This window comes from Anabrus simplex, chromosome 3 (genome assembly GCF_040414725.1).
Source record: "Anabrus simplex isolate iqAnaSimp1 chromosome 3, ASM4041472v1, whole genome shotgun sequence".
NCBI lineage: Eukaryota > Metazoa > Arthropoda > Insecta > Orthoptera > Tettigoniidae > Anabrus > Anabrus simplex.
The window spans coordinates 339,453,110-339,466,328 of record NC_090267.1 but is presented as its reverse complement, the minus strand read 5'-3'; positions in this window follow the sequence as shown (position 1 = coordinate 339,466,328).

Sequence of the window (13,219 nt, the reverse complement as noted above, 5' to 3'; positions counted from 1 at the left end):
TTACAAGTTCTGTTGTTTGATGCCATCGTGATGTTCTTTCTCTACTCAACAATTCGAAAATGAGTTCGTTAATGCATACACTGTGTTATTTATATCTCATAATATATATCGAATCCATTTCGATATCGACCTTTGCTTATTTCGCTATCCTTATCGATAACGAGAAAGCTGAATTTTGACTGCGACCAACAACGATAATATAAACCAGTGAACTGGTTGTAACTCATATCGGTGTTTACGAGATCATCGTAGACATGACGAAGATTTCTTGCATCTTGTTTAAACAGAATAATGAAATTAGCGTTGTCTCTAATAAGTTGTTTGGGAATGCAGGAATAGGTCTGACATAAGTAAAAAAACATCCACGATATGGTGTCGACGTCTACAAAAGTAGTCCTTCATGTGCTGCTGTATGTCGCTTGCTACATCGTCAAAAATAAAAACGGAATTTCTTAGAGCTTTTTCTGGCGGTATTACTTGCTCACGATCAGAGTAAAACTCACATTTAATTTCTTTAATAGTTTTGAAAAGCTTCTTTGGTTCAATATATTTCTTCTGCGACAATGATTTTGAGTAAACATACACATTCTCAAATCGTAACCCGTTCGGTTGCAATAACAAATTAATCATAACATTAGTCTTCCCTACATTCGATGGACCGCATTTGATACCGAGTATTGTGTCCGGTAACAGTTTAATATATTTATTTTTCTTTCCTACTGAACGTTTAGTGTCGTTCAGATTCATCACAGGTAAAGATAACGATTGTTTTATTGACTTTACCATCACTTTCTTTTGATAATAATAATTTTCAACGATCGAGTGCAGAGGAGCAACACGCACAGTGGATTTCTTTTTATCAAATTTATTTTTGATTACTAAATAAACACGAACGTTTTTACTTTCTGTTTTACTTATCTAGTTCCAAAATGGTTCGTGGATCGCACTACACCTAGTATTAAGAAGTGGTGGAACAGCTGTCGTGTTATAGAAATCTAATAATATGTTGCCAACTTCACAACCCCTCATATACCGACACGAAGCTGACCATTTACTGTGTTATATCAACGGACCGTCATCTTTTTCCCACGAAAATAATTCGATTCCGCAAAAAATACATTTAACTGCGTCTAGGTATCCCGTGTAGTAAAATCCAACTTTAGCTAAACTTACGGGCTCTATCCACGGTACACGCCATCGAGCGAAAATCCTTATCCGATCTACCTCAGATTTTAAATTTAGCGGACGAGGAATGTGCGCCATGTCGCTGTAAAATGAGGAGAGCAGAAAAATATCTCTCTTATTTATATATACCTTCGTACCTTCAAAAAATGAACTTAAATACATTTTTGTATTCAACAGTTGCACATCGTGTAAAAATGTAATTCGTATATAATAACACACTTGCTAGCAGGAGCTCTTATTCGAGTATGCTACGTCGAAGACGCAACGTTGTAGCAGCTCCATGTAAACGAGTAGGGAAAAGAGGAATAATAGGCAAAGTTCTTAATAAAGCTATAGATAATTTACCAGTAGAATTGCACATACCGGGTTATGAATTTTGCGGACCTGGGACAAAGTTAGAAAAACGACTTAAGCGTGGTGATCAATGAATAAATCTATTAGACAAGGCATGTAGAGAACTCGATATCGCTTATGCTACATACAAAGACCAGAACAGAAGAAAAGAACCAGACAAAATCTTGGCCTCTAAGGCTTGGTCACCGAAATCTGAAGTAGGTGGGGGTAGACGAAGAAGAAAATCAAAACATCGAAGAGAACGTGTAAAACCGAAAACAGGCACACATGCTGTTAAAAAGAAAGGTGGTTTTCTGCCACTCCTTCCGATATTGCAGCCTAGTCGGGCTTGGGCGTTCTAGCAAGTGGAGCTGCGGGCATAGCATCGGCTGTAAACAAGGAGAAAGCCGCGCAGGAAGAACTAAAAAAATGGAGCGACACAATCGAATGCTAGAAGCGATGCGTGGGAAAGGGCTTTCTACTCGAAACAAAGGAAAGGGCATTTAAATCCTCCAGCATACAAGAGAAAATAGAAGGCCTGCCGAATAGAGCATTAACTAACATAGATCTATATCGTTACGCATTTCGTTTAAAAATTCCCTACTTCAGAGGTGTGTTTATGCGAGGTTCGTTACCGAAAATTTATCGTAAAAATGAGAGTTTATTTTGAATTTAGATCCGATAAGTAAATCTGGTTCGCACTGGGTTGCGTTCAGTAAACGAGGAGCATATGTGTACTACTTCGATAGTTTTGGTAATTTACGTCCCCATAAAGAGGTATTAGAATATTTAAAAAACTGTTACATTTGGTATAATTTTCATTCTTATCAAACTTTTAATTCATTAATTTGTGGTCATCTGTGTTTACTATTTTTATACTGTACAAATAAAGCATGACTTTAGTATTTGTGTTCAGTGTGCACGATGCCATATGAAAGACGGATTACACTCGAGGGTAGAGGCTCGATGATTGATGTAGTATTAGAAACCCCGATTTATTTGAATATGGCTTCTTTCTATGAAATAGGACTTGCCACACTATTTACATATAATAGTATTCGAAATGTCAGTAGTAAAATTAATAAGTCTGCTATATATTTGAATGTAAAAAATTATTTTGAGTGTAGTAGAAGGCATTTATGAATTCGAAGATCAAGTTGCAAAAATATAAGGTTTGCTATTAAAAATTTGAAACTATTTCTGCAAGAGTACACTCCAAAACTTAGTTTTTTATCTCGACTATTAACAACAAACCTACTACGCATTCTCCGTTTGACATTGATTTCAATGTACCGAACAGTGTTGGTAGTAGCTTAGGTTATTTTTTAAATGTATATGAGAAATATGCTAACCATAAATCACAGCTGAATGATATAGGTAACATGAGCGTTAATAGGACAAATAACCTGATTGGTATTAAAATGAAGGGAGACAAAACAACTGTAATCGCATTACCTGAAGGTAGTTACACTTTTTCGGAAATAGGAGCTCTAGTTCAAGAAGGTATAATTAACAACTTTCCTATTCTCGGAGAGGAGAATGACCTTCTAGAGGGAGATAGTAAACTTATAACCATTACTTATGAAAAGACTTATCTTCGCTCTAAAATGTCTTCAAACCTAGACGTAGACTTTGATGTTTCCGACTCAATTGCTGATTTGTTAGGATTTTTACGTCAAAAATATGAAGCTAATAAATTACATATTTCACGGGAGATTATTAAAATTAATAACGTAAACTCGATTCGCGTGTGTTGTAATCCCATGTTAGGTTCCGGTTCCTACCACAACGGTAAACAAACACATTCGTTATACAATTTTAAACCGCTTGTTCCAGCAGGCTACCCTATTGTAGTTCAACCGTCAACTATAAGCTTCTTACCGGTAGACACTAGTGCTATTCAACATACACTGACTGACAGAGCAAATGCAACACCAAGAAGGAGTGGTTCGAAAGGGATGAAAGTTGGGGAAAAACAGAGACTGCACGGACGAATAATTGATGTTTATTTCAAACCGATATGCAGGTTACACAATGCGCACGCCATCGACTCAGTAGGATGTAGGACCATCGCGAGCGGCGATGCACGCAGAAACACGTCGAGGTACAGAGTCAATAAGAGTGAGGATGGTGTCCTGAGGGATGGTTCTCCATTCTCTGTCAACCATTTGCCACAGTTGGTCGTCCGTACGAGGCTGGGGCAGAGTTTGCAAACGGCGTCCAATGAGATCCCACACGTGTTCGATTGGTGAGAGATCCGGAGAGTACGCTGGCCACGGAAGCATCTGTACACCTCGTAGAGCCTGTTGGGAGATGCGAGCAGTGTGTGGGCGGGCATTATCCTGCTGAAACAGAGCATTGGGCAGCCCCTGAAGGTACGGGAGTGCCACCGGCCGCAGCACATGCTGCACGTAGCGGTGGGCATTTAACGTGCCTTGAATACGCACTAGAGGTGACGTGGAATCATACGCAATAGCGCCCCAAACCATGATGCCGCGTTGTCTAGCGGTAGGGCGCCCCACAGTTACAGCCGAATTTGACCTTTCTCCACGCCGACGCCACACTCGTCTGCGGTGACTATCACTGACAGAACAGAAGCGTGACTCATCGGAGAACACGACGTTCCGCCATTCCCTCCTCCAAGTCGCTCTAGCCCGGCACCATGCCAGGCGTGCACGTCTATGATGTGGAGTCAATGGTAGTCTTCTGAGCGGACGCCGGGAGTGCAGGCCTCCTTCAACCAATCGACGGGAAATTGTTCTGGTCGATACTGGAACAGCCAGGGTGTCTTGCACATGCTGATGAATGGCGGTTGACGTGGCGTGCGGGGCTGCCAGCGCTTGGCGGCGGATGCGCCAATCCTCGCGTGCTGACGTCACTCGGGCTGCGCCTGGACCCCTCGCACGTGCCACATGTCCCTGCGCCAACCATCTTCGCCACAGGCGCTGCACCGTGGACACATCCCTATGGGTATCGGCTGCGATTTGACGAAGCGACCAACCTGCCCTTCTCAGCCCGATCACCATACCCCTCGTAAAGTCGTCTGTCTGCTGGAAATGCCTCCGTTGACGGCGGCCTGGCATTCTTAGCTATACACGTGTCCTGTGGCACACGACAACACGTTCTACAATGACTGTCGGCTGAGAAATCACGGTACGAAGTGGGCCATTCGCCAACGCCGTGTCCCATTTATCGTTCGCTACGTGCGCAGCACAGCGGTGAATTTCACATCATGAGCATACCTCAGTGACGTCAGTCTACCCTGCAATTGGCATAAAGTTCTGACCACTCCTTCTTGGTGTTGCATTTGCTCTGTCAGTCAGTGTATATCCGTCGTACTCGAAGATTAGTTCGAAAACCCAATCGACTTACAAAATGAGGATGTAACAGTAGAGCTAATTATTCGCCCAGTGAAAATACAGTAATCGTATAAAACATAAAGCGTACACTTATGTACTATCAATCGACTAAGGAACATTTGGACAACAACATCATGGTAGTAATTTACAACAACCAGTCAAAAAACGAGGATTAAAAGAGGAAGCAGCCAGAGTAATAAAATATAGAGTAGAGCTAAAAACATCCCATCGTGTACACTACAAGAAAAAATTAACCGCAAACAATAAAGACTTTTGTACAATCGCTAGGCTACCGACTGCTACAAGTTCTATTTGTCCTACGGAGACTACTTTAGTCTCTTTTCGTGCGTAATCAAGGTAACGTCAACAAGAAATATGTTTAACGTAACAGGCAAAGTTGTATTTAATAACGGAGTAGCCAGGCAGGAGGTAAGAAGCTATCGTTCAAATGCAAGCACGAAATATAAAAGCAACCATGAAATTCGAGTTCCTGTACCATCTGAAGCCGATGTTTACATAGAAGGTGTTATTGTTAAATCAAACACAGATGATGCACCTTCAACTTCAACCGTTTCCGATCAAATTTTCGCAGCAAATCGGTATGTCTTTTAAATTTAGAATTAAATTATAATGTGGATAAGAAGAAATGCGATCTACATGAAGTTTAGCTGGAACTAAGCCAGCAACTACATTCCACTCAAAGCAAGCATCCCGTGTGTTATGCAGATTAATAACTGCTTTCTTGTTTCTAACTGCTGTAGGCAACGTTAGACTCGTTGGCAACTTGCCCACGTGAAAACCTACATTTTTAAAATGTTTATCCGCAATTCGCGAATTCGTAGCAGAGACCAACCCGAATCACGAGCCTCGAACTCTGTTAATTTTTTCAGAATCGGTTTAGTTACATGCTCGTTGTACCATTCTCTTAAATTAGTACCTTCGGTAATTTCAGCATTCCTTGAATCAATATACGTGTTATCGATTTTATCGTGAAGAACATGTTGTGTGCAGAGAACGGTATTTACTTTTAATGCTTGTGTGTTAAGTGTTTACTTCACATATTTATTAAACCACACTTAAGATTTAGCTAAGAACTCTTCGGGAAGTAAAAAATCATTGTTAACTTTTACCACCGCTAGTGTGTACAATCTGCGCCGAAAACTTTCCTCGGTTTGTTTACACTGGAAAGCGGACAAATCTTCTATCTGAAAAGTTAGCCCATTAACAGTGCGAGCGTGAAAATTAATTTCTATCATCCGATTACGCATTTCCTCTAGCTCGTTAAGATTTTCAATCAGCTCGAACTGACCTTCTTCTTCTTATTCTCGCTCCTCGATGAGTTCGAACCGATATGAAATTAGTATTGATCAATTTACCTCCCTCATAAACTCACGAATGCGTTCAAACGCCCTATCAAAATGAGCTTGCATTCTTCCCTCATCTTCATCTGTCTGTAAATTAGTGTCTAATTTTCTACGTTTGCTCGAAGGAAACTCCATGACTAAACAAAGTACGTTCTGGTGCTAAATTTTTCTGCGTTCTCAAGACAAGTCCAGCAGTTGCTGTAGCAACGACATATCAAGAATATACAATCCGTATAACCATCGAGCTAGCTCACTCCCTGCTACATCTTGTGAACAGTGAACAGCTTCGCTTGGTAACTCGTCCTGAAGCTTCACTAACAATGCATTCCGGTAATAGGAAATTTTATTCGATTCTTATGAAGAAAAGGAAAATTCATCTTGTAAATTTCTTCGAATGTATTATAACCAACAAATAGTAAAACATGTTCATTACTTGAAAATTCACTCAAAAGAAATCGCACTACAGCAGCTGTCACGTCCTGCTGGCTTTCATATGCTTTACTCAGGTTCGTCACATATACTGTAATAATTAAAAAGTGCACACCCTCTGTTCCATAGTTCAATACAATTAGCACTCACTTCTTCTTGTTGTTGTGAGCTCAGTTGTCCCGTTTCATCTTGAACAGGCTGTGAACTGGTGACGACATCCTCCTGTTGATGTACTTGCAGACGACGACTCTGTATGCTTGGATATGCTTGATGTTCAGTTCCTGGCTTAATCTCAACTTTCCTCTACTTCATCCCAGCAACACCACGAATTCCAATTTCTTTGAAATCATTTAGGAAAAGGCTAGGAAAGCAACAGACAGGGAATCTGCCACCTGGGCGACTGCCCTAAATGCAGATCAGTATTGATTGAATGATTGATTGAACCTGAAAAGAAGCAGCACATACTATTTTCAATTAACAAAACAATTATACAAATACGGTGAAAAAAGTTACATATAAGAACGAAAATACTATCTGCATAATTACTTAGTTAAAATAAGTGTCGTAACTGTTGGCATTCTACTGTAGGAAGCACACTTGATGGTAGCCCCTCTCCATGCCTTTGTACATCATTTTCAAGTTGTTTTTAGTGAATATATTTCTTCTATTTATTCTGCTGAAAGTTTCGCGAATTACGCCGGCAGGAAAACACTCACAGTCTCCTCATCTTCCCCGTCTATATCAATGATTATTTTCCTTCCGAAACGTGTTTCCACCGCTCTCAGCGCTTTAACCTTAAATGGATGGATAATTTGCAACTCGCTTAGTTTTCTATTATGAAATTGTGGTGTCTTTGCAATTTTATTTCATTTCATTAGCATATCCATTCTGTAGAAGCTGCTATGTCTTTTACAATTAACATACTAAATAAACTTACACTTACTGAAGAAGAAAGAAAAGTAGTAGTAGTAGTAGTAGTAGAGAAGTTCTCTTCCAACTAGATGTTAGTTTTGATGTTGTGCTCTTCTTCTTAAATACTCCCTGCCACCACCTTCACTCCTCACCAGTGGGCTGGACTGGTCGCTGGTTCACCTTCACTCGAAATTACAACCTACCATAAACATCATGTTCGCGTTTCGTGATGTAGATAACCTTCAACAAGCTACAAAGCAGATCTTGCCTGGTAAGAGCTGCACTGTTCCACTCCTTAGAGTTTTTCCCTCACCCACTGTAAGGGAGGGGGAGGAGGGAGGGTTCATTTTTTCATAAACTAACATCCTGTTCAGCTTTCACCAGCAAGTGACCTTTTGAAGCAAATCAAGTTGCCACATAGTCACTGTACCTTGCCCACAACAGTAATCTTTCAAGAAATTAATTACCTCTTACATAAAGACCTGTGAGTGTGTTGTTCTCATTCCACGTGTGGTTGACCCTCTTAGCCAGTGAAAGCCACTCCAGCAAGTGACCTTTTAAATCAAATCCAGTCACAGCACCTCGCCCACACCCAGTAACCTTTCAAGAAATAATTACCTCTTACATAAAGACCTCCGGGTATGTGTAGTTAACATTCCACTCGCGCCTTGGCAAGTGAGAGGCGGCCGCAGGGTGGGAAGCGCCCGCGCACGCGCAGATGCAGCGCTGGGCCAGTCTCCCCATGGTCTAGAATCCTCATGGTCCAGTCTCCTCATTTCTTATCTACTGCCTTCTGTTTCTTAAGCACTCCTGCTTAACTCACATGCATTTAAAAATAAGAGATAAACGATGTTGACTCAGCGGGAGAGCACACCTGCACACATTTTTTAAACATAACAAGGGGAACGATGCTGACTCAGCAGGAGAGCACACCTGCGAGGGGAACAATGCTGACTCAGTGGGGAGAGCGCACCTGCCACACACAGCTGCGAAAGAACAAAGGAGGGGGATGACGCTGACTCAGCGGGGGAGCGAGGGGGAACGATGCTGTCTCAGTGGGAGGGAAGCGCAACTGCACGCTATGATGACTCAGTGGGAGAGCGCACCTGGCACACACAGCTGCAAAAGAACAAAGGAGGGAGAAACGAGGCGGTCTCAGCGGTGGAGCGATGGGGAACGGTGCTGACTCAGCGTGAGGAGAGCGCACCTGCAAGCTATGCTGATTCAGCCAGAGTGTGCACGTGGATCACACACATACAGCTGCACAAAGGGAAACTTGGTTGAATCAGCAGGAGAGCGCACCTGCTTGCACCCACCAAGGGGTGCGGAGGCCACACCCCCACCACCCTGAACGCACGCGCGCACGCTCATTTCCCCTCTTCCCCCGAGCAGAGACCACACACCCACCCTTCCCCCAGCACCACTCGCCCCCATCGGGGCAAAGACCACACCTCTACCCCGAACCCCGTACCCTGCAATCAGAGCACAGACCACACTCTGCCGCCCACGCCCACCCACCAATAAGAGCACTGACCACGTCCCCCACCCCCACCTCCCACCAATCAGAGCACAGACCACGCCCCCACCCACCAACCCCCAAAGTGGATTTGAACCGGCGTACTACCACTACTCATGTGATACGTATAAAACATAGTCGTCGGCGTAAGCTAAAGGTCGGGCGTTTTTTGTAATTATACGTTCTAAATTTCGCATATAAAGCGCAAAGGGGATACCGCTTAGTACCCTGTGGGACTCCATGCGAAACATGTCTTCTCTAATAGAGAAATAAAAGCAGAGGGAAACCAAGGGAATCAGGGCAAGACCATAATAGATGTAATGGAACGGAATCATAAGCTCCTTGAAAATCAAGAAAAACGGTAATAGTGCTTTGTATACGATGTCTAGATAGTAACAGATCAGTTAACAGAATATTGAGCGGATCTTGTGGGCTACGTCCTTTAAAAAGGGGATACTGATATTAAGGAAGGATTTGATGATTCTCCATAACCCAGAGAAGACGCTGTTGTAGATTTTATTGAAAAAGTTTCCTAATACATGAACTTAAAACAATGCCACGATAACTTAAAAGAGAAGAGGGATCATTCCCAGGTTTAAGAATTGGGACTAAATGAAAGTTGTTCCACTGTGTCGGCACCTGTAAGGTGAGAAGTATATTAATACGAGAAAGTAAAACAAGATGACCGGAATGGGGTAAAGTTCGGAGCATAATGTCAGATATACCATCAGGCCCAGGAGACGAACTACGGACTGCTTGTAAAACGGGCTGTAATTCGGACAGTTGGATGGGTTGAAGTAAAACAGAAAATTGAAGAGATATGGGATTGGATGAAAAGGGAGGCGTCATTGTTAAGCCAGGTGTTAAGGTATATAGAAAAGAAAGAAGGACATTAGGCAGAATAATCGAATGCGCAGGGTGCACAGAAGTAACACGGGTGAGCGGGCGGATGGAGTTCCAAAGGGATGTTGCAGATACGCGGTGATTAAGAGAAGAGATGAGGGCTTTCCAAGACTCGCGTCTTTTTGCATTAAATATGCGTTTGATACATGCATTATGGCGTTTCAGTGTTAAATAATTAGCTAGCGTCATATTCTTACGACAAATTTAAATAAATCTGTTCGCCGCAGTTTTAACTTGTAACATTCGTCATCCCACCAATATATTTTCTGATAAGGATGGGGACAGAGGGAGGAGATGAATGTGCATGGATGTAATGTCTCAACATATATGGAAAGAATGCGTAGAAGGGGATACTATTTTCTCAGGGAACTTAGAATACTCAGTAGGTGAGCCATTCCGGGATTGTGTGCTACCATTGGTCAGCAAATTATGACGTCATCGGGAAGAACACATACACTCTTGAATAAAATACACTTTAATTGATTGCTTTGAAATACTAATGGAATCTGAGTCTTCATGGGACATAACAGTCCGAGAAGCATCGGATTTGTACAAGTACTATCAGGATGAAGAGTTCAACTTCTGGCTGAAATGTCTCATATTTATATTTTATACAATCAACTTCAAAATCGACAGGCAGAAGTAGCAAGAATTCGTTGCCATGTTTCAGACTTTGCTAAAATTCTTAATGATGTGAGAAATACAGTACTGGACTTCAATGAAAATTCTGAACCGGAAATGTAAACAAACCCCATGATCAGGCAGACATTAAACCGTGTTAAGAAATGAATTACGGTACATATACGAACTTTGCATTTATGGCGGACGTTAAGCTGTGTTTAAGGTGTAAATTTACCACAAATTAAACTGTTTATTTATGACTAGTAATGAACTGTGAGTTTTCAATAGACAGTATTTTATTTTGTGTGATCAAACCACGGACTGTGAAAGAGTGAAACCTATTTCATTTAATTTCAAATTAATGAAACAAATTGGTTTACAAGTGAAACATTTTCTTTTTCAAGTGACTGAGTTAAAATTGCACGTAACACTAAGCAAATATTTAGTCAATCTTATTGACCTTTGATTACGTCACACTACGAGTGATTCTTTGTTCAACATTCAAATCCGTTATTCGTGTCCCAGGTGTGTGCAGTCATAAGTCATTTCCCGTGCATCCAAATATCAATGCTCACATTACTACGTTATCCCGATCTTCTGGACGTCGTATGGTTATTCCAGAAATCCTAGAATTTACATTGTGAGAGAAATCGTGGTTCCATGGTGCCGATAGGAGATTGATGGCAGTACGAGGAGGGCAGCCGGATTTCCAGTAAATCCCCAGGACGAGGAAAGAACCTTTTCCCGCATATCTGTTGTATGAATGTGATATGATTTGAACTTTGTTAATAAATTCAGAATTTTAAAAAATATCTTAAGAATCATTTCAAGAAACCACTCTCCCTCAGTAAGCATTCCAATCAGAGCGGTACACGCCCTGCGTCTAACTCATGCTCATCAAAGTACCATATTTACTGTTACAATATACTTAGAACACGCGATTTTGAAGCTTGGTGTGCATATCCACAGAAAGGGAGAGGTGTTGAGTTATTTGCTCAAGTTCCTGCTGGTAATTCTTTGGTTACCAGAAGAGATTGTTAAACTTGTTCTGAATGGTGCACTGCAGTGAGTATGAAACCATACCACATATGCTCGGGAGTTGCCCTCAAGGAGAACTGCTTAGGATCAAACGCCATAAGATCATCAGAAACCTGATTGCTAATGCTTTTCGTCTCAAAAAATCTAGGAGTGTACTAAGAAGTCCACTGCGTCGCCGATGGGGGCAGCATTCGCAGGATTGATATTATAGCGATTGACAGACGGAGGAATGAAGCAGAAATTATTGATCCTACGGTACGCTTTGAATCTTCACCCTCTCAGCCGAATGACGTAGACAGTGAGAAAAAGGATATCTATGAATCTTCATCAATCAATCAATCAATCAATCAATCAATCAATCAATCAATCAATCAATCAATCAATCAATCAATCAATCAATCGATCGATCGATCGATCAATCAATCAATCAATCAATCAATACTGATCTGCATTTAGGGCATTCGCCCAGGTGGCAGATTCCCTATCTGTTGTTTTGCTAGCCTTTTCTTAAAAGATCGCAAGAAATTGGAAACTTATTGAACATTTCCCTTGGTAAGTTATTACAATCCCTAACTCCCCTTCGTATAAACGAATATTTGCCCCAATTTGTCCTCTTGTATTCCAACTTTATCTCCATATTGGGATCTTTCCTATTTTTAAAGACACCACTCAAACTTATTCGTCTACTGATGTCCTCCCACGCCATCTCTCCTCTGACAGCTCGGCACATACCATTTACTCGAGCAGCTCGTCTCCTTTCTCCCAAATCTTCCCAGCACAAACTTTGTAACATTTTTGTAACGCTACTCTTTTTGTCGGAAATCGCCCAGAACAAATCGAGCTGTTTTTCTTTGGATTTTTCCAGTTCTTGAATCAAGTAATCCTGGTGAGGGTCCCATACACTGGAACCATACTCTAGTTTGAGTCTTACCAGAGACTTATATGCCCTCTCCTTTACATCCTTACTACAACCCCTAAATACCCTCATAACCACGTGCAGATATCTGTACCCTTTATTAACAACCATACTTCTGTGATTACCACAATGAAGGTCTTTTCTTATATTAACACCTAGGTACTTACAATGATCCCCAAAAGGAACTTTCACCCCATCAACGCAGTAATCAAAACTGAGTGGGCTTTTCTTATTTGTGAAACTCACAACTTGGCTTTTAACCCCCTTTATCATCATACCATTGTCCACCTTCCATTTCACGCAGGGGCGTATACTCCATGAATGCAATGAATTCATTGCATGCGTTATGATAACACAAAGAACTGTCTAATGTACGATTTTAGGTTGTTTCAAGTCAAATATTAACGATTTCATCTCTCAGAAGTTCAAAAGATCCGCGCAACTGTACTGCTTCCGTTGCTTGACTACGTGTGGTGCTGGTGTAGTCTCGCCGTCTACTCCACTCTAGGAAGAAAGAGACAGCGAATGGAGGAGTTAAGGATGTAAGGCATTCAATCTTAAAATTGCATTCGGTGGCAGACGTAGTTCTGAAACCCTCCGAACGATGTCGCTGCAATTGAAACTTGGTCAGAATTTGTCACCC